The sequence below is a fragment of the Oryctolagus cuniculus genome, chromosome 2, assembly GCF_051225735.1.
Source record: "Oryctolagus cuniculus isolate XC-2025 breed Fujian yellow rabbit chromosome 2, ASM5122573v1, whole genome shotgun sequence".
NCBI lineage: Eukaryota > Metazoa > Chordata > Mammalia > Lagomorpha > Leporidae > Oryctolagus > Oryctolagus cuniculus.
In genome coordinates this window covers 21,883,435-21,910,502 of record NC_142868.1, presented here as the reverse complement: position 1 = coordinate 21,910,502, position 27,068 = coordinate 21,883,435, and the positions used below count along the sequence as shown (strand labels likewise).

The 27,068-nt window shown below is 45.5% G+C and overlaps 1 long non-coding RNA gene across 3 annotated transcripts in view; it reads left to right on the top strand.

Annotated features, from left to right (window-relative positions):
* Positions 1-27,068, top strand: part of LOC149127703 (uncharacterized) — a 58,211-nt gene that overhangs the window by 798 nt on the left and 30,345 nt on the right. The window contains exons 2-3 of one of the 3 annotated variants that reach the window (XR_016229838.1): positions 886-1,163; positions 19,596-19,844. This is a non-coding gene — a long non-coding RNA (uncharacterized LOC149127703). Of the gene's footprint in view, positions 1-885; positions 1,164-19,595; positions 20,358-27,068 lie in introns of those variants that run through there. The other 2 variants (XR_016229837.1, XR_016229839.1) reach the window with 2 other exon arrangements.

Genomic DNA, 27,068 nt, shown 5'->3' with positions numbered 1-27,068 from the left:
GCTTAGATTTGCAGATAAGATCCCTAACACAACGTTCTGTTTGCTTTTGCGTTTTGGTGTCACTTTGCAGATTGGTTTTGGGTTTTTGGTTTTTTTGTTTGTTTGTTTGTTTGTTTGATCATTTGCTTTCTGAAGTCAAGAAGATACTCCGATTACACAATCTAAAGAATTTCTTAGACAACCTAGCCAAAGTAGCCATGAATATTGTTCATTGTGGAAAAGCAGATGGACGTTTCAGAAGAGAGTCCGGAATCTCTGAGGCTAATCAATCTATCAACACTCATTTCTTGCTTCTTGGGGGCACGGGTTGCTTCTTGGTTGGCAACAGGGAGATTCTGTTTCCTCTGCTGAAAGGCACAGCAATGAAGTCACACATTTGCTGAATGCCAGGAGAAGGTAATTCTGCAAGGGGACTAGAAAAATATAAAGAAAATAGGAGGCTTGTTCCCTGCTCTGCAGGAGGCATGATTCATTCAACACTTAGCCCCTAGTATGTGCCAGGCAGGGTAATAGGTGATGGAAATTCAACACAGAAGAGACACTTGAAAAAGTCAGTTAAATCAGCTCTCAGGGATACAGACAGCCAGCCTAGGGCTCTCACAATCTTGCTTAGGAGATAAAATTTACACCCATTAAACAATTAGAGGCTAGCACTCATACAAGCCAGTAGTTAATCAGTTGCTAAATTGAGTAGTACTAAGTGTGTTACAGCGATAACAATATAAAGCCACGAGCAAGCCACGAGCAAATTAGTAAGTCAACAGGGCCAAGCTTCTTTAAACAAAGATGATACAGTATCTTCTCTTCTTTTTTAAAGACACTGAGAGTGTTGGCGCTGAAAGGGTACTGGATTTTGAGTGGTGTTTACCCCTGTCTCTACTACAGCCAGCAAGGAGTTGGGAATCAGCAAGAGCCAGATCCCTCTCAGCGAAGCCAGGGGCCAAGAATAAATTCTGCACCTTACATCATCTCTGTCACCGGTCGGGAAGATTACCACTGTTAAACGAGCTAACAGAATGTACCTTCTTGCTGCACGGAGATGCAGTGTCACCGGCCTCGCAGCATAAACCTAAGTGCAAGAGACGAGTCCGCCTCTTTGGAGGAAAAGCCCGTGCCGGAATTACAAGCGCTCCCATCTGCAAGCCTAGCAAAACCAGGCTCAGGTGAGGCAATTGCTTCCCTTTCGTCTCGGGTTTCAGTCTTTGCTGTCCCTTCCGTTTCCCTCGCCACCCAGTAGCTTTCTACCGTCCTGTCCTCTGGCCAAATTACATCTCCGTCCTGAGCCTACCCCCACCGGTGCGGTTTGCCATTGTCTTGGCTGTCTCGTTGTCACCCAGTCGAGACTTCGCTGAGCTTCCCAGACAACGCCACCACTTTCCAGCCGCGAGACCTGAACGCAGGTTCACCCAGCCTTGGTGTTCCCCCTCCCCACGTACTCTGGGGACCCCGTACTGCCTGCACCACGGGACTGCTGGTGGCAGCAGGAGAGTACAAGAATCCAGTAAAGTCTTTGCCCGGTGCCTGGCAAACAGGTACGCTGCCAGCCCTCGGGGGAGACCCGGCCCCAGGCTCCGGGCGTGTAGTCTAAGCATGTTCTCAGTTTAGAATGAACGCATCGCGGTTTGCCGACGTTGCTTGATTGTATCTTCCCGCAAATACATCCCAAACTCTTGGGGCGTACCCAAGCACACAGACACGGCAGGATCCGTGCACCCAACCCTCCCCCCACCTCCGAAGCAAACCCGCCCTCGCCAAGGTCTGGCTCCTTCCCGCTCTCCTCCTCCCACCCGCCAGTTCCCCGGGGCCGCCCGCGACGCGTCGCCAGCCCGGACTCGGAGAACCGGATCTCTGGCCGCAAGCGAGGCACGGCGCCTGCGCCACGCGGCAGCCTCGCGCATGCTCGCTGCCTCCAGCCTGCTTTTCCCCAGGTGCGCGAGCTCCCAGGCTCGGCGCCGTTCCGGGCCACCGCCGCGCGTGCGCGTGCGCGCGCGCGCGCGCCGCCCCGAGCTTCCGGCTCCCACTGCGTGGGCGGCGAGGCGGGCGCCCGATGGCCGCGAGGTGACGTCACCGCGTGGGCGGCCGCGGCGGGCAGTCTGTGGGGAGCTCGGCGGGTGTGGAGCAGGAGGGGTGGGGAATTCCAGCTCGAGATATAAACCGGGAGGGGCTTCCTCCTGCGCTGTGCCGCTGGCCAGCGGAACTGCGCCCGCCCACCTTTGATCCTCTTGGTGGGCTGCCAGCGAGGGGTGCCTGCTCCCTTGGCTGGCGCAGCAGCACCTACGACTCCGCTACGCTTCGCTCCGTGGCGGCTACGCCCCTCGGACACGTGCGGAGCGCTGCCTCCGGTGGATACCCCATTGAGTGGGCGCCCCACTCACTCCCCGCAGGAGCTTGCGAGGGAGTCGAGGTGCGGAGAAGTTTTTTGGAAACTTCTCCGGAATATGAAGATGGCTGCGGAATTCAGCAACGAAACCTTGGCATATAAATAGGGCCCCCGAATTGTTAAATAGCAGTAAGAAAAAAAAAATGACGCTGTGAAAGTAAGTCAAGAGCAAGAAGATCCTTGCTACCTAAAACACATGGGATGTGTCTCAGCTAGCTTAGTGACGGTAGAAAGCTGCGTTGCACTTCCTCAGGGCATGGAAGAAGGAAGTGATTTTAAGAAAGTGTTTTGCACCCAGGGAGTGAAATCAAAAACCCTTTCAGAATGTTTATCTTGTTAATACAGTTCTAAAAACCCAACAGAGCAAAAGCAACCGTTTCGTCCACGGAAGTCAAGGGAGCCGTTTGATTTGTAGGGTCATTTCTGATGATGGACTGCTGCTGCTTTTTAATCTGAGATGTTCTGTGAATTAATTGAGCACATACTAAGTGATAAATGCTGAAGTAATAAACTTTCCTGTGAAAAAGGGTGGAATTGTGGTGGAGAGAAAAGTAAAAATCACAATTGAAAATGATGAGAAGTGTTTCATTTGAATACAAGTGTGCCTTGGATAGTAATGACAGTTCTGAAGACGAAAGATACATGATGAACAGATAAAACATGACATGCAAGAGACTTGAGATGTGTTTGATGAATTGGAAGAATGCGTGTGTGATGCAAGAGGCTAAATTTCTAAATCAGGTGCCTACTAACCTAATCTTCATTCACTTAAGACCACCTGTTCTAAAACCAAATCTTAGGATGGTAGAATACATAGATCAGGCAAGCTATAGTGCATATGGGCTCAAGGTACCAATCAAATGTTCATAACACACAAAAATATTAAAAACAGATAAGTTCAGTAAAGATACAAGTTAGAAATCAGCATGCAAAAATCTACATAGCAGCAATGAACTATCCAGAAAAGAAATGAAAACAATGGCATTTTGTGGGGAGCAACTCGGACTATACTGTTACTGGAATTAAGACTTATTCTATGCATCTGCTCTCCCACAATGTGGCGCTGGGAGAGGAGCGTACAGCTTCTACCCAGCTGCCTCTCACCAACTTGACAAGCTGCAAGAGCCGCTCCTGATTGGAGGAGAGCGGCGTGCTAGGCGTGTGGGTAGCAGAGTTGGGATTGGCGGAAGAGGACTGTAAAGGAGGAGAGAGACAACATGCACGAGGAACATCTAAGGGGAACATCTGAGGGAACACCTGTGTAGCCCCCTAGAGAGCCGGCCGGCCGTGTGCCGCTCCCCCGAGGAAGTGGGGAATGTGGCAGGGGGAACCGCCCTTCCACGGAGGTGGAAGGGTTGGTAGCCAACCCGGGAAGAACCAGCAGCAAACCTGGGGAGGGCTGAGCAGACAAAAGAACAGTGCAGGGTCCTGTGTCGTTCCTCCACGAAGACGGGGAGCGACAGCATTTAAAATAACATTTAAATGTGTATTTGGGAGTAAATTCAACCAAGGAGGTAAGAGATCTCTACACTGAGAATTAAAACACGTTTGTGAAAGAAATGGGAGGTGACAAATAGATAGCAAACATTCATGGAATTAAGGAAATAATTTTGTTAAAATGTCCATAGTCCCCAAAGCAGTCTACAGAGTCAATGCAATTCTTAGCAAAATACTAATGTCAGTTTTCACAGAAATAGAAAAAAAAAATCCTAAAATTCATATGGACTCAAAAAAGTTCCCAAAGAGGCAAAACAATAAAGCAAAAAGAACAAAGTTGGGAGCATCACGTTTCATTTCAAAATACGTAATAAATCTGTCAGAATTAAAACAGCATGGTACTGGCATAAAAAGAGACACAGCAAGGCTGGCATTGTGGCATAGTGTGTAAAGCCATCGCCTGCAAGGACAGCACCCCATGTGGGCTCTGGTCCAAGTTCCAACTGCTCCACCTCTGAGCCAGCTCCATGCCAATGCACCTGGGAAAGCAGCAGACGATGGCCCAAGTGGGAGATCCAGAAGAAGCTCCTAGCTCCTGGCTTCGGTCTGGCCCGGTCATAGCTGTTGTGGCCATTTGGGGAGTGAACCAGTAGATGGAAGACCTTTCTCTCTCTCCCTATCACTATCCGTAACTCTACCTCTCAAATAAATAAATAAAATATTAAAAAGAAAAGGTTGCCACCTTTCCCTTCTTTTGTGGAAAATTTATCTACAAATTTAAACCCCTGCCTGTTAAGTTCATTTGATTAAAAAAAAAAAAAAAAGCTGTAAGTATGGCCATCCCAAACCTATATCCTCCTGAAAGAGAGTAGCTATTGTATTCTGGTTCCAGGGAAGCCAGGTCCTGGCTGGGGCTTATTGAAAGAACCGTGTCCTTAAGAATGTGAATTCTGGGGCCGGCCGGTGCTGTCACATAGTGATTAAAGCTACCGCCTACAGTACTGGCATCCAATAAGGGCACTAGTTCAAGTCCTGGCTGCTCCACTTCCAATCCAGCTCCCTGCTAATATGCCTGGGATGGCGGCAGGGTATGGCTCAAGCCCTTGGGCCCCTGCACCCACATGGGAGACCTGGAAGAAGCTCCTAGCTCCTGGCCTTCGATGGACCCAGCTCCTAGCTTTGTAACCATTTTGGGAGTTTACCAGTGGATGGAAGACTTTTCTCTCTGTCTCTCCCTTTGTCTCTGTCTTTCTCTCTCTCTCTCTCTTTCTGTAGCTCTGCCTTTCAAATAAAAAATACATCTTTTTTTGAAAGTATGAATTCTGCAGTTCACGCTGCCATTTGCTAACCATGTGACTTTGATCAAGTTATTAAATGTCACAAGCTCAGTTTCCCCTTCAGCAAAAAGGTGATGAGGTAAAAATGGCTGTAAAAGTGGCTGGGATGTAGTCAGCTATTATTATCCAATACCCTAAGGGTGTTAAGGCCGAGAACTTGTTTTCAGTCAAATTGTGCAAGAGAGTGGAAAGGAAGAACACGAAAAAAAATATGAGAACATATACAGCACAAGTAAGCACCACGTAGAATTCTCTAAGGTGCCATATGCTTAGAGGCACAAAGGCGATATTTTCTTCTACATACCCCAGAAAACAGAACCTAATGGAGAGGCTTTTAGAACAGTGATTCCCCAGAAATATGAATGAAGGGAAAGGAGATATAAGGCAGGGAAGGAGGTAGGTCAAAATCAAGAAGATATGCCGGCCGGCACCACGGCTCACTAGGCTAATCCTCCACCTAGCGGCGCCGGCACACCGGGTTCTAGTCCCGGTCGGGGTGCCAGATTCTGTCCCAGTTGCCCCTCTTCCAGGCCGGCTCTCTGCTGTGGCCCGGGAAGGCAGTGGAGGATGGCCCAAGTGCTTGGGCCCTGCACCCCATGGGAGACCAGGAGAAGTACCTGGCTCCTGCCATCGGATCAGCGCGGTGCACCGGCCGCAGCACGCCAGCCATGGCGGCCATTGGAGGGTGAACCAACGGCAAAAGGAAGACCTTTCTCTCTGTCTCTCTCTCTCTCACTATCCACTCTGCCTGTCAAAAAAAAAAAAAAGAAGAAGAAGATATGCCACTGAGCTGCCCACAGCTTTGTAACAAAGACTGCTGCGGGCTGCTCAGTCTTGTGGGTTGTCTCAAGAGAGCACTTGTATTTTGGAATCATATGACGGGAAGGGCAAGAAATGGAGCTCCTGGTTCCCATCAGCTCAAGTGTTCTGCAGGAGACATGAAGTTCCCCGCACTTCTCAGCCGTGCCAACTGCCTCTCCAGGCAGCTAGCCAGGGAAGCCAGATCTCCGGACGGCAGTGGCGTTACTCAAGCATGAGCTGAGCCAACAGGTGAATGGAAGTCAACGGCACTCCTCAAGTGTCCACCTGGAGTCTGCAGTGTGTGGCCTTCTCGGGAAAGAAGGCTGGGAATTCAAGGCTTATTAAGTCATGCCCAAAAGCAATATGAGAAACCTGGAGCAAATGGCACATCATGACATCTTGGCCACTACCACCAAGGCAGTCACAGAGCTCAACAAACCTCACGCTTGTGAAACTGAAACATCTTTTCTGCAACCTGTAAGGATGCTATTCTGGTATAATGTTCCTGGAGCATGGTACTAACATCAGGCAGAAAACTCTGGCCAAGCAAATGCTGGGAGGCTCATAAACTGGGCTTGACGTAATAATTACGGCAGAGACATTGGAGAACCAAAACGTAAAAGGCATTGAGAGCTAAGAGAAGCCTTTGTGATGCATCCATCAAATACCGAATGCATTTTAGGGGTCAAGTAATATATTGGGTGCTAAGATCAAAGCTGAATACGATAACCCCTATTCCAGGATCCAAGGAGCTCACAGTCATCCAATAACAATAGAAAAGATAGCTACTTACTTCATTTACTTACTCTCGCTTTGCTAATTATTTAATAATATCTGTATCCACTAAATAAATGCTTGCTCTACAATGTCTGATGTGGATAAATCAGTCTAAAGAATAATTTGCTTCAAGATGTTCTTGCTAGGGACCAGTGCTGTGGCTCGGTGTGTTAAGCCACTGCCTACAAGGCTGACATCCCATATGGACTCCAGTGCAGTTCCAGCTGCTCCACTTCCATTCCAGCTCGTTGTTCACATGCTTGGGAAAGAAGCAGAGGATAGCCCAAGTGTTTAGGCCCCTGCACCCATGAGCGAGACCCTGAAGGATCTTCAGGGTTCTGGTTTTGGCCTGGCATAGCCCCAGCCATTGCAGCCATTTGGGGAGTGAACTGAACCAGTGGATGGAAGATCTCTCGCTTGCTCCTTTCTCTGTCTGTAACTCTGCCTCTCAAATAAAAAAATAAACTCTTTAAAAACAAACAAAAAAAGATGCTCATGGTCTTTTAAATATATGTATACATAGAAAATATTTTTAAAAGATGTTCTTGGGGCCAACGCTGTGGCGTAGTGGGTAAAGCCGCTACCTGCAGTGCTGGCATCCCACATGGGTGCCAGTTCGAGTCCCAGCTGCTCCACTTCCTATCCAGCTCTCTGCTATGGCCTGGAGAAGCAGTAGAGGATGGCCCAAGTCCTTGGCCCCTGTACCCACATGGGAAACCCGGAAGAAGCTCCTGGCTCCTGGCTCCTGGCTCCTGGCTGCTGGCTTCGGATCGGCACAGCTCCAGTTGTTGTGGCCAACTGGGGAGTGAACCAGTTGTTGGAAGACCTTTCTCTCTCTCTCTCTCTCTTTAAAAAAAAAAAAAAACTTAAGAAAAAAAAGATGTTCTTGCTTCAAAAATGAATACCAGCAGAATTTATGAGTGCTCTCATGCTTCATATAATGTAGTTACCAGAAACTGGATAAAATTAGGTATTTGCCTAAGAGGATTGATTTGATGATTGATTGATTGATGAAGCAGAGACAGAGAGAAAGCATCTGTCTACTGGCTCACTCCTCCAAATGTCTGCAATGCCTGGGGCTGGGCCTGGCCAAAGCCAGAATCCAGAAGCCAGGAACTGAATCTGGGTCTCCCACATGGGTGGCAAGAACCTAAGGACTTGAGCCATCACCTATTGCCTCCAAGGTTATGCATCAGCAGGAGGCTGGAATTAGGAGGGGAGCCAGGACTTAAACCCAGGCACACTGATATAAAGTGTGATATAAAGGACCTAGGTTTCCCAATCAGCATCTTCACCAATATACCAAACATTTGCCCCATCTAAATACTTCAGTATTTACACAAAAAGTGTTCCAGAATCTGTCTACAATGAGAAAGTTTGGGGACAAGCCTTCTGATATGGAGAAAGCCTTGAAATGTGGCTATTCCGAGCACGTTCTCAAAGTATCGTTACAAATCTAGAGAGAAGATGGTATTGTGAAGCCGTCTTTCTAACCAGGACAAAGTAGTTACTATTCATCCAAAATTTATTGGGCACTTTACTATGTTGCAATAAGAAAACATCTGCTCTCATAGAATTCACGTTCTAATTGGAGAAGCTGAACATACCTAAGATAAATAAGTAAAGTGCACTCTGTGTCAGATAATATCAGGGCTAAAGCCAGGAGGAGTGAGAGGGAGATGATTATCCAAGTAGAGACTTAAACAAAATGAAATAATTGTACAGATATTTGGAGAGAAAGAGCGCAGCAAACTGAGAGGTTTTGGGAGAAGCATGCATGGGTTGTTCAGGAAAAGCATGGAAGTATGGCCACAACATCCAAGGGAGAGATTAGTAGATGATGTATGAGAACTAATAGGTGTAGAACACTCAGAGGCTTACAGGTTATAGCAAGAACTTTGTCCTCCTTCTTGGAATGAGTTTGGAGACCACTGGAAGGTTCTGAGTAGAGTGATGTGATCTCACACGGCTTTGTAAATCGCTCCAGCTTCTTCTCAACCCAGACAATGAACACAACAGTTGAGGCCAGAACAGGTGGCTGAAGTGATGGTAACAAGTGCTGGAATTCCTGACAAATTTTGAAGGTATAATTGACAAGATTTTTCAGCCAACCACATACAGGGTTGGAGACAGGAAAGTCAAGGAGCACACTGAGATGTTTGCCTTCAGTGAGAAGAGCAGACTGGGGGCAGGTGGGGGTGGTGGCAGATCTTTAGAAACTCAGTTTAGGATAATTTTTCATTGGAGACATGCAAGGGGCATCCAAGTGATCACTGGGGTACAGAAGCCTGGAATTCAGAGGAACAGCACAGGCTGGAGATTTAAATTCAGGAGTCAGGGGCACATAGAGTGTGTTTATAGCCATGAGCTTATCCACATTCTTTCCAAACATATTCTCTCTTTGTTGTTCTCCACACAATAATGGGGGCATATAAAAGAAATAGTATTCCACTCAGCAAGGAACATATTTATAGACTTCATTGTCAGAATACCAAATAAACATTTACATAATAACAAAGAGGGTTTAGTTACATTAGTGACAAAACAATGCAGAGAAAGTTTCTTCAGTAGCATGGGTTTGGACTTCTTACACTCCTCACCAAAAGCTGGAGATGCTGAGAAAGTCTTTGAAAAGGAAAAGCCTTTGGAAGCAGTCAAACCTGGAGTCAGTCCACCACGTTTGCCATTGAGAGTGTAAATGACACTCCTGTATTAGCCTGCTATGGATGTGTTCCCTGCTATTTGGATCGGGTTCTCCAGAGCGACAGCACCCAAGAAGATAAATGAGACTAGGATGGGCTAAGATAGACTAGACAGAATAGAGCAGAACAGACCACAACAGGACAGCTAGATGGAAGAGAGGGTACTTATTAGGGGAATTGCTTGCATGATTATGGAAGCTGAGGAGTCCCGGGACAAAGCAGGAGACCCAGGGAAGTTGGTCCTGTGCTAGCATCCAACTCCAAAGGTCTCAGGACTAGAGAAGCCAGTGGTGTCACTCTCAATCTGAGACCAAAGACCTAAGAACTCAAGTGGCTGCTAGGGCTAGTCCCAGGGGCTGAAGGCAGGACAACCTGGACTGATGATGTCCAAGGCAGGAAAAGATGCCCCAGCTCCAGGAGGGCTAGAGCAAGCCCACCTTTCTTCAGCCGTTTTGCTCTGTTCAGGCCCTCAACAGACTAGATGAAGCCCACACACACTGGTGAGGACGATCATCTTTACATGGTTGGCAGACTCAAATGCTGATCTCTTCCAGAAACCTCCTCATGGACTCAGGAGTCATGCCTTCCCAACTATCTACATATGCTTCACCCAGCCAAGCCAATACCCTCCACTGGCCACCACCAGAGCACCACATATCGGGAGCCTTGGACAACAGAAGTTCTCATCTCATGGTTCTGAATGCTGAAGTCTCAAATTTAGGTGTCAACAGGGCTGGTTCTCACTAAACTAAGGGCAGGGAAGTGCTCCAGGCCTCTCTGCTTGACTGTGGATGAACATCCTCTCCTACGTCTGTTCACATCACCTTCACTCTACACATGTCTGTCTTCAAACATCTCCCTCTCATAAGGATACCAGTCATATTGGGTTATTGGGTTATCAATTATTTTAACTTAATTACTTCTGTGACTAACCTATCCTCTCCAAATAAGGCCACATTCTAGGGGTTAATATTTCAGCAAATGAGTTGGGGAGGGAGGGGGACGGAACAGGGGAAAAACACAATTTCACCCACCACAATGCCTATGTAGAATAAATTTCAAAATTTTCTTGAGGCTTAAGTGAGAAAAGCACAGGATCTGATAGGATACCTGGATAGAGTAGAAAAATTGTAGAGCAACTGAGAATAAAGTGGCAAACAACAGTAATCTAGATACAATTCTGAAAAACCTTTCCACTAACATGAGTTAGTGCTAAAACAATGAAACTATTTCTCACCCTTTTTTTAAAAAAGAATATTTCTTTATTTATTTATTTGAAAAATCAGAGTTACACAGAGAGCGAAGGAGAGGAAGAGAGAGAGAGAGAAGTCTTCCATCTGCTGGTTCACTCCCCAGTTGGCCACAAAGGCCGAAGCTATGCCAATTCAAAGCCAGGAGCTTCTTCTAAGTCTCCCACATAGGTGTAGGGGCCCAAGGACTTGGGCCATCTTCTACTGCTTCCCCAGGCCATAGCAAGAGAGCTGGATCAGAAGAGGAGCAGCCGGGACTTGAACAGGTACCCATATAGGATGCAGGCACTGCTGGTGGCAGCTTTAACCACTATGTCACAGTGCCAGCTCCTATTTCTCACCCTTAAGGCACTTAGATGTTGTAGGTTTGAAAATAACCCTCATATCTAAAAAAAGTCACCTTCAAACCTAAAACACTATTTACGATTTAATGTTGATATACTGTGGATTTAAAGGTCCTCCAAACAACAACAACAAAACCCTTCATTTCTCTGTGTGGGTGATTAAAGCTCAGCCATTTGCAGAGGGCACTAATTTTTTCACCACGCATTGATCGGCTGTTTGCTCATACCAGTCACTGTGTCACTTTCTGGGCATCAGAGGTTACAGAGACAGCTTGCCTGCTCCCAAGAAACTTTCCATCTAGTGAAGGAGACAGATTAACAAGTATTTACGGTAAAAAATGTGATCATGGGGTAAAAATAGAAATGTTACACAATCACAGCCCAACTCAGGTGCTAGGAAAAACTTCTGAGAAAAGGTAAGATTTGAGGTGGCTTTGAAGGGCAAGAAGCTATTACCAACTTAATGAAAGGTTAACTAGACAAAGAGGAAAACAAGACATTCAAATCTGAAGTAGTGCCGGCGCCGCAGCTCAACAGGCTAATCCTCCGCCTAGCAGCACCAGCACACCGGGTTCTAGTCCCGGTCGGGGCGCCGGATTCTGTCCCGGTTGCCCCTCTTCCAGGCCAGCTCTCTGCTGTGGCCTGGGAATGCAGCGCGCTGGCCGCACCAGCCATTGGAGGGTGAACCAACAGCAAAGGAAGACCTTTCTCTCTGTCTCTCTCTCTCTCTCACTGTCCACTCTGCCTGTCAAAAAAAAAAAAAAAAAAATCTGAAGTAGTATCATCCATAAATTTGTAGTATTTGGAAAACAGCCATATTTTGTCCAACATTTACATGTTAGATAATTGAATAAAAGAACTTGGCATTGTGAGTTCTCAAAATTCACCAGGTGTAGTGTGTGTGTGTGTGTCCATGTGTGTGTATTTTAGTATTAACCCACTTCACACACCATATTATAATTGCAAGATCTAAATTTGAAATCTATTTATCTAATAAGCAATATGGCTAGACAGATGGAAGAAACTCACTTTACCATCTACTCACAGGGGCAGAAGTGGGTGGGAAAGGACCTCAGGAAAAGCTGGGGACTTCTATTATAAAGTAAAAGAAAGAAGGAATGCTGCCAACATTCTTTGTCTGCCAGGAGCTCCAGGTAAAGTTCGCTGGGAAATTTTAACCATAGGAAAACTTAACTATGTAACAGTTTACTTTTTCTCTCAGTAATTGTCTGTTCTGTCACAAAGGTGGACAATGAAAGAGGGGAGGCCATTGAACTTGTGATGTTTAGTCTGACAACCCTCAAACAGCTTGGAGTAAAGATGATGAAATGGTCAGCAGGGCCCAGCGTGATCTGGCCCCAGGTACCTCTTACTTAAATTCTATTGCTTTCCTCTTCATTCAGTCTGCTCCTGGAACAACCCAAGCACAATCTGGCCTCAGGGCCTTTGCATTTGCTTTCCTTGTTTCTTGCATTGTTCTTCCAACAATGCTTACTCCTTCATCTGTCTCCTTCAGCTTTTTGCACACATGTCCTCCTCTCAGTAAGGCTCTCTCTGATAACACAACTGAAAACCGTAACCCTCACATCCACCCACAGACACTTTTGAACTTCCTTGACTACATTCATTTCCTTCATAGCCCTTATCACTGCCTGAAATGTGGAGTGCTACTTACAATATTGTCAGTCTCACCATCAGAATGTAAGTTCTACACGGGGGGCCAGCGCTGTGGTGTAGAGGGTTAAAAGCCATGGCCTGAAGCACCGGCATCCCATATGGGCGCCGGTTCTAGTCCCAGCTGCTCCTTTTCTGATCCAGCTCTCTGCTGTGGCCTGGGAAAGCAGTAGAAGAGGGCCTAGGTCCTTGGGCCCCTGAACCCACGTGGGAGACCCGGAAGAAGCTCTTGGCTCCTGGCTTCGGATAGGCTCAGCTCCGGCTGTTGTGGCCATCTGGGGAGTGAACCAGTGGATGGAAGACCTCTCTCTCTCTCTGTCTCTACCTCTCTCTGTAACTCTGTCTTTCAAATAAATAAAATAAATCTATAAAAAAAAGTAAGTTCTACAAGGGTAGGCATTTTATACCCCAAGCTAGAAGAGTGCTTGCAAAGTAAGCATTCAACTCCTATTTGATGGATGTTGAGTTAATTAGTGACTAAAAACAGATCTGGAATACAAGTAGGAATTTCTGTTGAAGATCAAAAACAAACAAACAAACAAAAACAAGGTTCATTCAAAATTCTGGAATTGTGATCAAGAGGAAGATTAGTGATTGAGCATATAGAAAGAGAAGAATGAAGGATGGAAATCAGTCTTAGAAGCTGTAGAGAAAGCAGCACTGTGAAGGGAGCCTGAAAGTCTGTCACAAGAGTGTAGAAGGCCGGCGCCGTGACTCACTAGGCTAATCCTCCGCCTCCGTCGGCTAATCCTCCGTCGGCACACCGGGTTTTAGTCCCGGTCGGGGCACCAGATTCTGTCCTGGTTGCCCCTCTTCCAGGCCAGCTCTCTGCTGTGGCCCAGGATTGCAGTGGAGGATGGCCCAAGTGATTGGGCCCTGCACCCCATGGGAGACCAGAAGGAGGCACCTGGCTCCTGGCTTTGGATCAGTGCGGTGCACAGGCCGCAGCGCGCCAGCCACAGCGGCCACTGTGGGGTGAACCAACGGAAAAGGAAGACCTTTCTCTCTGTCTCTCTCTCTCACTGTCCACTCTGCCTGTCAAAAAAACAAAAAAAAAAAAAAAAAAAAAAAAAAAAGAGTGTAGCAGAGCCAGTGGAGAGTGGGTAGCCACGACGGACGCACAGCTGGCCCTCCACTCTGGGTGCTCTGCCTGCATGAATTTAACCAACAATCCACAGTACTCAGGAGAGAGGGGTGGTGTCTGTACTGAACATGGAAAGATATTTTTCTCTGAACAGCTGTTTACACAGCATCTACATTGTATTAGGTGCTATAAGCAATCTAGGGATGCCATAAAGTGCACAGGACGCAGTTAGCTTGTAGGTAAGCACCAGGCTATTTTGTATGATTCAGTTGAGGATCCCTAGACTTTGGTATCCCCAGGAGGCACTGGAACCACTCCCCATTGGATCACAAAGGATGTTGCACTTTTTTTTTTATTTACTTTATTTATTCAAAAGACGGAGTTACAGAGAGAGAGAGAGACAGAGAGAGGGGTCTTCCATCTGCTGGTTCACTCCCCAGATGGCCTCAATGGCTGTAGCTGGACCAATCAAAAGCCAGGAGCCAGGAGCTTCTTCCAGGTTTCCCATGTGGTTGCAGGGACCCAAGGACTTGGGCCATCTTCTACTTCTTTCACAGGCCACAGCAGAGAGCTGGATCGGAAGTGGAGCAGCCAGGACTAGAACCGGTGCCCATATGGGATGCCGGGGGTTTTAACCCTCTGCACCACAGTGCTGGCCCCAGGATGTTACACTTTCAAAAGGAGTGGTCAGCAATATCAAATATAGCCGAAAGGGTAAGACTAGCACTAAAAAGGGTTAATAGGTATTTCTTAGTTGTTTGGGAAAAAAATTAATAAATGTAGATCATCTTACACCACGTATCTAGCTCAGATGGGCAAATTATTGAATGAAAAACATCAGCAAAGAAATATTTTTTAAAGATTTTATTTACTTATTTGAGAGGTAGAGTTACAGACATTAAGAAGGAGAGAAAAAGGTCTTCCATCCATTGGTTCACTCCCCAAATTGGCTGCAATGGCCAGAGCTAAGCTGATCTGAAACCAAAATCCAGGAGCTTCTTGTGGGTCTCCCATGTGGGTACAGGGGCCCAAGCACCTGGGCCATCTTCCGTTGTTTTTGCAGGACATAGCAGAGCACTGGATCGGAAGAGGAGCAGCCAAGACTAGGACTAGTGCCCATATGGGATGCCGGGGCCACAGGCAGAGGATTAACCTACTGCACCACAGTGCTGGTCCCAGAAATATTCTCTTGATGAGAAAGAGTAGCCTTAAAATAAACTATAAACTATATAATTTACAATTGTAGTAACTGATAAATTTCACTCCATTAAAATAAAAAAAATTCTCTATATCAAAAGAAGTTCAACCAAAAAGAAAATACTGGGGCTGGCGCTGTGGCATAGTGGGTAAAGCCGCCGCCTGCAGTGCTGGCATGCTATATGGGCACCAGTTCAAGTCCTGGAATCTCCCATTCTGAGCCAGCTCTCTGGCCTGGAGAAGCAGTAGAAGATGGCCGAAGTCCTTGGGCCCTGGCACCCAGGTGGGAGTCCTGAAAGAAGCTCCGGCCTCCTGGCTTCGGATTGGCGCAGCTCTGGCTGTTGCCGCCATCTGGAGAGTGAACCAGCAGATAGAAGATCTCTCTTTGTCTCTGTCTCTCTCTCTGCCTCTCCGTAACTCTGCCTTTCAAATAAAAAATAAATAAATCTTTAAAAAACCTACACAATAAAATACTCTACTATAAAGTAAAATATTGTACTGTACTATATTACATGTTTGATAAAGAGGAAAATTATGTATTAAAATACTGTTATAATAAGAATAATCTTGAGATTCTAATACATAAAAGTGAAAAAATGAACAGGTATTTCACAAAAATGGAAATACAAACATGAAAAATTATCTACTTGGTTAATAAATGAAGAAGTTCCAATTATAACAACAATAAGATTTTTTTCTACAATTAATTAACAGTTAAAAACACATAATTATGGCAACTGAACTGTGAAAGAGGATTACTTACATACAATCAATAGACCTAAATGGGAACATTGCATTTTAGAAAGCAATTAAAATATACAATAATATATTCACAGTAGCCAAAGGGTGGAAACCATCCAAACGTCCATCAGCAGATGAATGGATAAACCCAATATGGTATATACATAGAGTGGAATAGTATTCATCCTTAAAATCGAATGATGTTCTGATACATGCCTCCACAGGAAAGAGCTCTGAGGACATTATGCTGAGGGAAATAAGCCAGACACACGAGGACAAACAGTGGATGATTCTATGTCTATGAGGGATTGAGAAGAGTCCAATTTGCAGACAAAGAAAGTAGAACAGTTGTTGCCAGGGTCTGGGGGAGGGGAGGAATGGGAAGTAATTGTTAATGAGTAGCATTTTGGTTTGGGATGATGGAAAAGTTCTGGAGATGGATAAAAGGTGATGGTTGCACAACACTGTGAATGGGTCTAATGCCAACTGAATAGAGGACATAAAAACAGTGAAAAGTCTTTTTATATTAGGTATAATTTATCATAATAAATAAAATCTCAAAAAATGTATTAAAATGACTCAGTATTTCTACTTTTAGAAATTACTCCTGTGGAAATGAGCCGAACTTTAAGCAAAGATGTTTATCAGAATGTTATTGGTCATTGCAAAACAACTGTTGGAAACAAACTAATGGTCAAATCAAAGATGGCACAGTGCCACTGAACTGGCAGCCCTGGGACACCGGGGGCCTTGTCTGGTCTTGCTCTGCGTTTTATCTCTACCGCCTTCCTGCACTTGGCACAGAGAAGACACTCAACAAATACTTGTTGAATTAATTAATACGGTGAAATGTGATGTACGAGAATATTTACAAAGGATTTTAATGACACAGGAAAATGGGTTGATACAGTAAGTGAAAAAAAAACAGGATAAAACTTGTATACATAATTTGATTTAGCTGCATAAAACAAGGTTCCTGTTATGTGAAATAATGAATTCACTTATTGTTTAAGCTAATGTGAGCTGCGGCTTATTACACCTGAAAGCGTCCTCACTGATCCTCCCACCTGCACAGGAACTTCTCTCATAAGGAGTTCCTCCTGCTTTCCCAGAGCTCATTCCACAGCAAAGCGGAAAGGAGTAAAACTAGTGGTCCTATCCATAAAATTACCTGGCGGCAAGGGGAAAAGCAGGAAAAATGATTTAAACAAAACACAAAAAAGCAACTGGAACACCATAAAAATACAGCTGACTGGAGCTTAGTGAGGCTCAGACAGTTTAATCATCTGGAATAACTTTTTTCTATCTATTCTTATAATAATGGATATTTGTAATAATGATCTTGAGTCACCAATAAAAATGTCCAGGTGTTACAATCTATTCTGTTTGAGAATATGGTGCATTATGTAACACAGTTTAGAATGATTTTCATTAATATGTTTAAAATACTTACACATTTTAGGGCTTACAAGAATAAGCTGAAATTAAATTCTTCTAGAAACTTCACATAACTAGAACTATTCATTTTCCCCAATATTGGTAAAGAGAAATGAAACGCTATTTCAGCTGGCAATCTAAAAATCTTGTGTTTATGTCGGAAATTGGTTTCTCTAAGATTTGGAGTGAGAACAGATCACTGAGGAGGGCCAGAGGGCTTATTTAAAATGCACTCTCAGGGGCTGGTGGTGCAGCTGGTGAAGCTGCTGCCTGTTGACACCAGCATCCCATATGGGCTCCAGTTCAAGTCCCGGCTGCTCCACTTAGAACTCAATCTAGCTCCTGCTAATGCACCTGGGAAAGCAGTGGAAGATTTCCCGAGTCCTTGGGCTCCCGCACCCACACGGAAGACTCAGATGAAGCTCTGGGCTCCTGGCTTCGGCCCCATCCAGTCCTGGCTGTTGTGGCCATTTGGGGAGAGAACCAGTAGATGGATGATCTCTCTCATCCTCTGTATGTCTCTCCTTCTCTCCCAATAACTCTGCATTTTAAATAAATAAATACATCTTTAATAAAATAAGATAAAATACAGTTTCCCCAACCCTTCACCCAGTTCTAGTGCATCTAGGATTGGAGCTGATTTCTAGCATTTTATTTATTTATTTATTTATTTATTTATTTTTTTTACAGGCAGAGTGGACAGTGAGAGAGAGAGACAGAGAGAAAGGTCTTCCTTTGCCGTTGGTTCACCCTCCAATGGCCGCCGCTGCAGCCGGCGCACCGCGCTGATCCGATGGCAGGAGCCAGGATCCAGGTGCTTTTCCTGGTCTCCCATGGGGTGCAGGGCCCAAGCACCTGGGCCATCCTCCACTGCACTCCCTGGCCATAGCAGAGAGCTGGCCTGGAAGAGGGGCAACCGGGACAGAATCCGGCGCCCTGACCGGGACTAGAACCCGGTGTGCCGGCGCCGCAAGGTGGAGGATTAGCCTATTGAGCCACGGCGCCGGCCTTGATTTCTAGCATTTTAAATAGATGCCCCAGATGATTTGGTGAAAGTTCGGAGACTCGAGCTGTGAAGACTGAAGTTAGGAATCACTGGCGGGTACTTCTGTTCCTTACTAAGCCCCCAGCCCAGGCTGTATTCTTGCTTACTGCTCCATACAGGAGGGTGGCAGGCTGCTGATGGTTTCCCAGAAGCTTGGGCCCCAGGGTGGTGGTGTTGAGGCGGTGAAATCTTTAAGAGTTAGGGCCTGTTGGGAAGTAATTAGGGCACTGGGCTCCATGCTCATGAATGGATTAATGTTGTCCCAGTGGAATGGGTCAGGTCTCTGGGACTTGATTCTTTCCTGCAAGAATGGGTTGTAGCACCAGGAGTTGGGCTTCCTTAGCTTGTCCCCTGGCTTCCTCTCTCACTGTGTGGGCCCTTCTGCATGCTTTCCAGCCACCAGGATCAAGGTCCAGTTAAGTCTCTTTTCTTTATAAAGTATCCAGGCTCAGGAATTTTGCTATAACAATGCAAAGCAGACTAGCACATAACCTCGTGTCTTAGCTTAAAGCTAAGTACTAACCTGTCTACAATATGCTGCTATGCTCTTAAGGTAGTAGAAGATTGTACCTGTCCTGACGTGACTCAGATGGCATGCATCTGAGAACTCCTGCTCTAGTGCTAGCCAAATTTTTTTTTCAACTTTTATTTAATAAATATAAATTTCCTGCTCTAGTGCTAGCCAAATTTTTTTTCAACTTTTATTTAATAAATATAAATTTCCAAAGTACAACTTTTGGATTATAGCAGCTATTCCCCCCATAACCTCTCTCCCACCCACAACCATCCCATCTCCCACTCCCTCTCCCATCCCATTCTTCATCAAGATTCATTTTCAATTATCTTTATATACAGAAAATCAACTTAGTATATACCAAGTAAAGATTTCAACAGTTTGTAGTGCTAACCAGATTTAAAATAAAATCGGGGTTAGCAACCTTAAGGGTTTCATATTTAGGTTGAAAAAATGTCCTGCAGGATTGCTATTAATAGCTGCTGGCATCAATTTGACATTTCCTGAGGGTGTTTTCCACTAGGGGGCTTTGGCGCCATCCGTCCTCTCATGACTCCTTGAGGTGCTTAATCCTAGCCTCTGATACCTACACAGAGGGTGCCTTGTTTGTAAGACACTGGGAGAAACGTTAAGTGAATGTGGGGAGGCTTAAGCAAATGTATCACATGACAGAAAAGTTTGGGGAGACATGGATTCACTTGGACATGGCACTGTTATTCTGCTCCCTGAGTGGACCCTAACGAAACAAACATGAAACTTTAAAAAGTGTCATGTCAACGTTTTCCCAATTATGTTATAGGAAAGGATTCCCAATTCTTCAACTTCTGTTATACCATGTTTCCCTGTTTCTTCTCCTTTCCCCTTTTCTTCGCTAGAACAAGTCTGTGCTGAGAGTGAACCTCTAGTAAACCAGATGTCCCTAGAAAAACATCACGCTGCCTGCAAGACTGGTCCATTCTTCAAAACCCAGATCCTACATTAGCACCTCCCGAAGGCTTTTCTGCATTGCCCAGGCAGCATGAGTCTCTCCTCTGGGACCTGACAGCTGCTACTGCTGCATTATAATTCCTCGTCGAGATGTCCGGCTTCGTGACTAGACAACAAGCAAGTCAAAGGCAGGCCAGGTATCCGTTTAGGAATACAGGAGAGTGCAAAGTGTTTGGCAGCACTGACAGACCTTAGGGACTAATTGGATTCCGGTAACTGAGAGAATGGAGAGAATTAAATATGCTTCTAAGATTTCATTCAAATATATTCCAAAATGCTCTTTTACAATACGGGTTGTAAACGGGGCTGGTGTTTTGGCCCCCTGGGTTAAGCCCTGCTTGCAACACTAGCATCCCATATCGGAGTGCCAGCTTCCAGCTAACGCACCTGGGAAGGCAGCAGATGATGGCCCAATATTTGAATTCCTGCCACCATGTGGGAGACGTGAATGGAATTCCTGGCTTCTGGCTTTGGTCTGGCCCAACCCTGGTTGCTGTGGCCACCTGGGGAGTAAACTAGCAGATGGAAGATCTCTCTCTCTCTCTCTCTCTCTCTCTCTCTCTCTCTCTCTCCTTCCCTCCCTGTCACTCTGCCTTTCAAATAAAGAAGTAAATCTTTAAAACAAATAAACAAGACAGTGCACATATATGAAATTTAATTAAGAGAAAAAGGAAATGCTAGGGGAGAAGCAGATGCTGGGGGATGAGCTTGGATAAGAACAGGGTCTATGAGTATGGCCTGCACACTCTCCAGGAGTGTCCCTAGTGCCCTCAGAAACTAGAGTCTGGGGAGGATGAGCTGGCTTTTGTCTCTTATCCTGGAGGTGTAGGGGCATCCATCAGTAAACAAAGGTCTGGTGTACCCAGACACACAATTTGTGGGGCCTGATGAGGAATGAAAAATGCAAAGTCCCTTATTCAGAGAATAGGGAGAAAGTGCCATGAATAGCTCCAAAGGCAGCAAAACATAAAGCATTTGCTTTATTCCCCAGTCTCTCTCTTTGGGCCATGGTGTTTTTTTTTTAATTTTGCTAACATTCTAAATGAAGGAAAATTTATTTTTTAAAGATTCACTTATTTATTTGAAAGGCAGAGTTAGAGGGAGGAAGAAATATGAAAGAAAGAGAGAGAGGGTATCTTTTCATCTATTGGTTCGCTCCCCAAAGGCCACACCAGCAGGGACTGAGCCAGGCTGAATGCAGCAGGTGCCCCACGTATGTAGCAGGGGCTCAAGTACATGGGGCATCTGGTAAAGAAAAATTTAGATTACTGCCATGACCTTCACGGCTCATTTTTTCACTGTGCGATGTCAGTTCTAAATGTATCAGAACATTTAACTCCTCAGTGCCAACACCAAAAGCACACAATCCACACCATATGGCTTGACCCCAAATGGTACCTCCGGCTGGCCAGAAGAAATGAACACAGGGTAGACCGAGGGAAATTAGAAGAAGGGAGATGGGATTCTCCCAGGCACAGAGTGGCCTGAAGGATCTGACAATATTTACAGGGCAAGTATAGACTCTTGAAGCAAACAAGGCTCTTGCCTGGGACTCAGAAGGTCAGGATGCACTTGGGCCTGACACCTGCCATAGTCCCCTTCCTGTCATCTTCCAGAGCCATGCACCACAGCTCAGCAAAGTGGTACATGGGGAAGTGGACTGGGGTGGGGTGGGGTAGGGGCGGTGTTGAGTCAGGTTCTTCTCTTTCCCAACCCATGGCGGATGGATGATCCAAGAGTATCGCAAGCTTTGTACCAGGATGTACTAGGTACTGGGATCTGGGTGACAAGAGGTTACTGCTAATGATTTGCCTACTAATGAGTTGTGGTGCCACCTGTCTGGGGTGGGAATTGCTGCTGCTGCTGCCTGGCCGTGCCCAGAGGGGTGATCTGAGTGCTAATGTAAGGACTCTAAACCTTCTGTGGGTGCACTCACATCCCTGCCAGGACACAGGGCAGCAGCAAGCATTGGGAGGGCAGGAAGAACCCAGGATAGGTGTGTGGAACTCCTCGCAAGGAGGCAGTTTGCAGAGGGATTGCACTCCAGCTGAACCGTCAATGCCCCAGCACACACTGCAGCATCCAATCAGACTTCACTCACAAAACACAAATTCGGAGATCCTATCATAATTTCAAGACAGCATCCAGACAGCTTTAAATCTCCAAGTGTGGAGCCCTTCTGAGCATGGAGCCTTGTACAGCTGCACTGGTCACCAACCCATGAAGCCAGCCTTGCTCTATGACACTGCCCAAGAGCATAAGGACATAAAAGAGAACCAAAGAATCGCTGGGAATCTCTAATATGGGAGGGTAGGTGGTGAGGAAATAGCAATGAAGAGCAGAAATGAATAGGCAGCATGCAGAGGGAATCAGGCCCAGAAGCTGAGAAAAAGCAACAATTAGCTACACCAAAGGTCTCTCCTTGGAGGCCTACAGGCACCTTTCCTTTTCCCGTGAACATTTTTAAAAATTGAGCCACTATTTAGAAATTGGAGACATGCTCACTAAGAACCAACAATAAACTCTTCCTTACCAAAAATTCAGAACATTCAACAGTGCTGTGTCCACATCCCTCCACGGCCAAAACCAAGCAGAGATGAGCAGCAGCTGTCCCTTAGCAGGGACACAGGCCCTCCGGAGCCACAGCTTCCTATGACTCACCAGCGCCTGCATGTGTAGCAACTGGGGACCAGGCTTCACCCAGGTAGATGTGAGCCGACCTGGCCTTTGGGCACGTGAGTTTGGAACCACAGGTCTGCGTTGCATGTGCAGTGCCACAGAAAGGTCAAGTAGGAGGGGACCTAAAAATAGGTCATTGTATTTGGCAAGTGGGAAAATATTGCTAATCTTGATGAGAACAGTCTGAATGGGGTTTGGCCTGGAAGCCAGATGGCGGTGGGTTGAGAAGTGAATGGGAGGTGATGAAGTTGAGACAGCAAGGGTAGAGACTAATTTTCCAAGTATTTTTTTTTGTCATAAAGGAGGGTGATGGAAAAGTAGATTGAACCCCCATCCCAGCTAGTCCTCTTCCTCCCTCATGCTCCTGCCCACACACCCTCTATAACTAAATAAAGAAGTAAAGCAACATGAAATGAAGGAAGATCTCTGTCTGAAATTTTATACTTTAGAGAAAAAAATCAATTCAGGACCAGGAGTGGAAATTAACTAGCATCTTCCTGCTGCCTGGTAACATGTCATTCTCAAAGATATCAATCATGAGTACAGTCATCTCTTGGGAACCTCTCGGGGACTGGTCCTAGGATCCCCCTCAAAAGCTACAAATGCTTCCCTTATATAAAATAAAAAAGTATGGAGTGGGCTTTTGGCACAGTGGTTAAGTCACCCGGGACACCCACATCCCATATTGGAATGTCTGGGTTCCACTCCCCACTCTGCTCCTGAAATCCTGTTAATGTGCACCTTTGGAGACGGCAGGCAATGAATAGCTTAAGCCGGCGTCCCATTGGGTCTCTGCCACCAATGTGGGAGACACTGACTGAGTTCCCAGCTCTGGGCTTCAGCCTGGCCCCTAAAGCCACTGGGGGCATTTGGGAAGTTAATCAGTGGATGAGAGCGCTTTCTCACTCTCTTGCCTTCTGTCTCTCAAATATAAATAAGCAAATAAAATGGCATGGAATTTAAATATACCTCATGCACACCCTCTCATATAATTTAAGTCAAATAAAAATAAGTAAATAAAATGGCATAGAATTTAAATACACCCCATCCGCACTCTCTCATATACTTTAAGTCATTTCTGGATTACTAATAATACCTAATAAAATGTAAATGCTATGAAAATAGTTGTTATACTATATTGTTTAGGGGATAATGGCAAGAAAAACTGGTCTGTGTGTTCAGTACAGACACAGTTTTTTCTCCTTAATATTTCCAACTTGCTGTTGATTGAATGTGTGAATGCAGAACCCATCAGTACAGAGGGCCGGCTGTGCAGTTGCTGGTAGTGGTAGTTAGAAAAACTATAATTAGGCTGTTTGAGGCTAATTCACAGGTTTTTTTTATTTTAAAAGCTACTTCAAGATTTTTATCCTATGACAGCATAGTTTTTTTTTTAATGGTGAGTTTTTTGGGAAAAAAATCCCACTTTGTTTATATTGTAGAAACAAAGTAGAATTAAACAATTTAGGAGTGACTCTAAAAATCCAGAAATGTATTTGTCAGCCATATATATTTATATATCTTTATATATATGTATGTGTGTATAAATATATATATCTTAAGTAACAGGTGAACTACTTAACTAGTAAGATGTAGTATAGAATAAGCAACATTCTTCTTTTCAATTGTTGACTAAACGAATCTTAAAATAAATGATGACATCTGTTTCCACCTACTGCACTGTTGTTGGGATGTTTTACAGGCTTGTTTGTTCACACAGATTGTCATTGGGAAGGCTGATATTTTATGATGAACATATTTAGGTTTGGATTTAGCAGGCTCTGCATTTGATGAAGGGACTAACTTGGCCGATAGCACCCTAGTCCCAAAGTGGAGCTTCACCATAGTGAGTGCCTGGTGCCACTGGAAATGCCCTTTGACTTGTTAACAGATTCTGAGAGATGATTTAGGTTGAGTTTTGGTATCTTTGTAGTCCTCAGATTTTAACTCTGGCTTCTGCTAGTCTGTCCAAGCTCAGGAAGTCTACTCATTGCCCCCATTGGCCTACTTTCGCCAACTGTTTATAGAATGTTGTCTGTGAATTCACCGGGGTCATGTAACATGGCAACTCTCAACACATAATGGTGTGTGTTGTTATGCTTTGTGACTTTGAGTTGTAGTCAAGTACATGAGACAAGCTGCCCTGGTTAAAAAAGAATAAGAAAACTGGGGCCAGTGTTGTGTAGTGGGTGAGGCTGCTGCCTGCGATGCCAGCGTCCCATGTGGGCGTTGGTTCAGGTCCTGAACTGGTATCTAGTATCTACAACATTAAGTACCAATCTTTGATGATGAATAACTTCCGCCTCCACTAATACTGGTCACACAGACCATGTCTACAGGAAGTCTGTATTCATTCATCTTCCATCGCTATAACAAACCACTTGAGACAAGTGTATTAACGAGTATTAGTGAGTTTTCATAACTACAATCAAAGCCTGAGGCAACTAACCTTACAAAGAGAAAAGGTTTATTTGGCCCACACTTTTGGAGGTTCAAGTCTAAGCCCCATTCATTTGGCCTCTGGTAAGGGTGGCAGAGGCAATGACAGGAGCACATGTTGGAGCAAGTGGTCACATCTCAAGCCAGGAATAGAGAGATTGGACCCAAACTCAGGCTTTTGCAACAACCAGTGTGCAAGAAATACCCTCCAAGGGTGCACTGGCAATGATCTAAGGACCTTCCACTAGGCTCCAGCCCCTAAAGGTTTTACAACTTCCCCAAAAGTGCTACCCTGGGGACCAGGTCATCAATACATGAGTCTTTAGGAGAGATTTAACATGTAAGCTAATATCTAAGCCATAGCCACTCAGAACTTCATAAAGAAAAATGATTCACTTAGCTCATTTTTGGAGGCTGAAAGACAAGATCAGGTACCTGGTCCCATCTATTTGGCCTCTGATAAGGCAACATGGCAGATGTCATCCCAACGGGAGGAGAACCTGTGAGCCGAAACATAGCAATAAAGGAAATCAGAGTGAGGAAGGGGCTGCTCTTGCTTTTATAATAGCCTGTAAGACCTTATTATTGCCCACTAAGCCTAACCTCTTAAAGGTTCAGCCAGCTCTACACTATCGTCACACCGGGGACCAAGCTTCCAACATACGAATTTGGGGGGACAAACTGTACTAAACCATAGCATTCCTCTCCCAGCTCCCAAGATTTATGTGCTTCGTGCCAATGGTCCCAACGTCACAACTCATGAGTTCACATCCAGAGCTTCCTCTATTACTCAAGGCAACCTCCTTCCAGGTAGGAGCCTACAAAGCCACAAAGCAAGTTATTTGCAAGATGCAATGGCAGGGCAGGTGCAGGATTAAACAGTCCTAGATATATGCCAAAAGAAAGGGGTCACATGCCCTCAACAAGACTGAAACCCAACAAGGCAGACATTCAATTTTCTTTTCTTTTTAAGATTTATTTATTTATTTGAAAGTCAGAATTACAGAGAGAAAGGGAGAGACAGAGAGAATTTTTCATCCACTGGTTCACTCCCCAGATAGCTACAATGGCCAGGGCTGGGCCAGGCAGAAGCTAGGAGCCAGGAGATTCATCCGGGTCTCCCACATGGGTGGCAGGCTACAAACACTTGGGCCATTTTCAGTTGCTTTTCCCAGGCCATTAACAGGAGCTGGATCAGAAGTGGAGCAGCAGGCACACAAGCTGGCACTCATATGGGATGCTGATGACACAGGCAGAGGCTTTTACCCACTATGCCACAATCTTAAAGCTCTAAGTCTGACATCCTGTGCACATTGTAGTGGGGGGTGGCACCCCAAGGCTTCAGGCAGCCCCACCCCTATGAATTTGCTGGTCCCAGTCCCTGTGCCTACTTTCTTGGGTTACATACTGATGTCTGCCATTTTCCCAGGTGGGTATTATGTGCTGCTGGTTGCTGTAACTTTATGTGGTCCCAGCTGTGACTCCACTCCCATAGCACCACTAGGCATTGCCCCACCGGGGGCTCTCGAATGGCAACTCCACCCTGCAGCAAATTTCTGCCTGGCTACACATCTCAGCTGAAGCTACAAAATCAGTGTCACCAAAAATGCCAAGAACTTCTATTACAGTGCAGTGGTGCCTGGGCCTGCTTGGATCATGGCTATAGGAACAGTGGAGAGTTTTGCAGCTGGAAAGCAGGGAACAGAATCTTAAGGTGTCCCTTGGCAGCAAGCTCTTACGGAATAGCCCAGTCTGCTTTTGCCTGAAAGCATTCTGCCCTTCGTGGTCGTGGGGCTTGTGATGGCAGGTGTGGCCTCTAAGCTTTCTCAGATGCCTGGAGGTCTATTTCTCACTGTCCTGACAATTAGTGTCTGTGCTAATCTCTGTACTACATAGCCACCCAGCTGCACTGTTATATACTTTTTTCCTTTTTCATTTTTTTTAAAAAATTTATGTTTTATAAAAGAGAGAGAGAGAGATCTTTTATTTAATGATTCACTCCCCAAGTGCCCACAACAGCTAGGGCTGGACCAGGCTGAAGCCAGGAGCCTGGAATGCCATCTGGGTCTCCTACATGAGTGGCAGGGACCCAACTACTTGAGCAATCATCTGCTGCCTCCCAGGGTGCATGCCCTTTCCCTGGTCAGACTTCAAATTTTCTAAATCTTTCTGCTTGGTTTCCTTTCGCTCCTGAGTATCACTGTGACTCTCATTGAAAGCAGCCAGCAAAAAACACATCACAG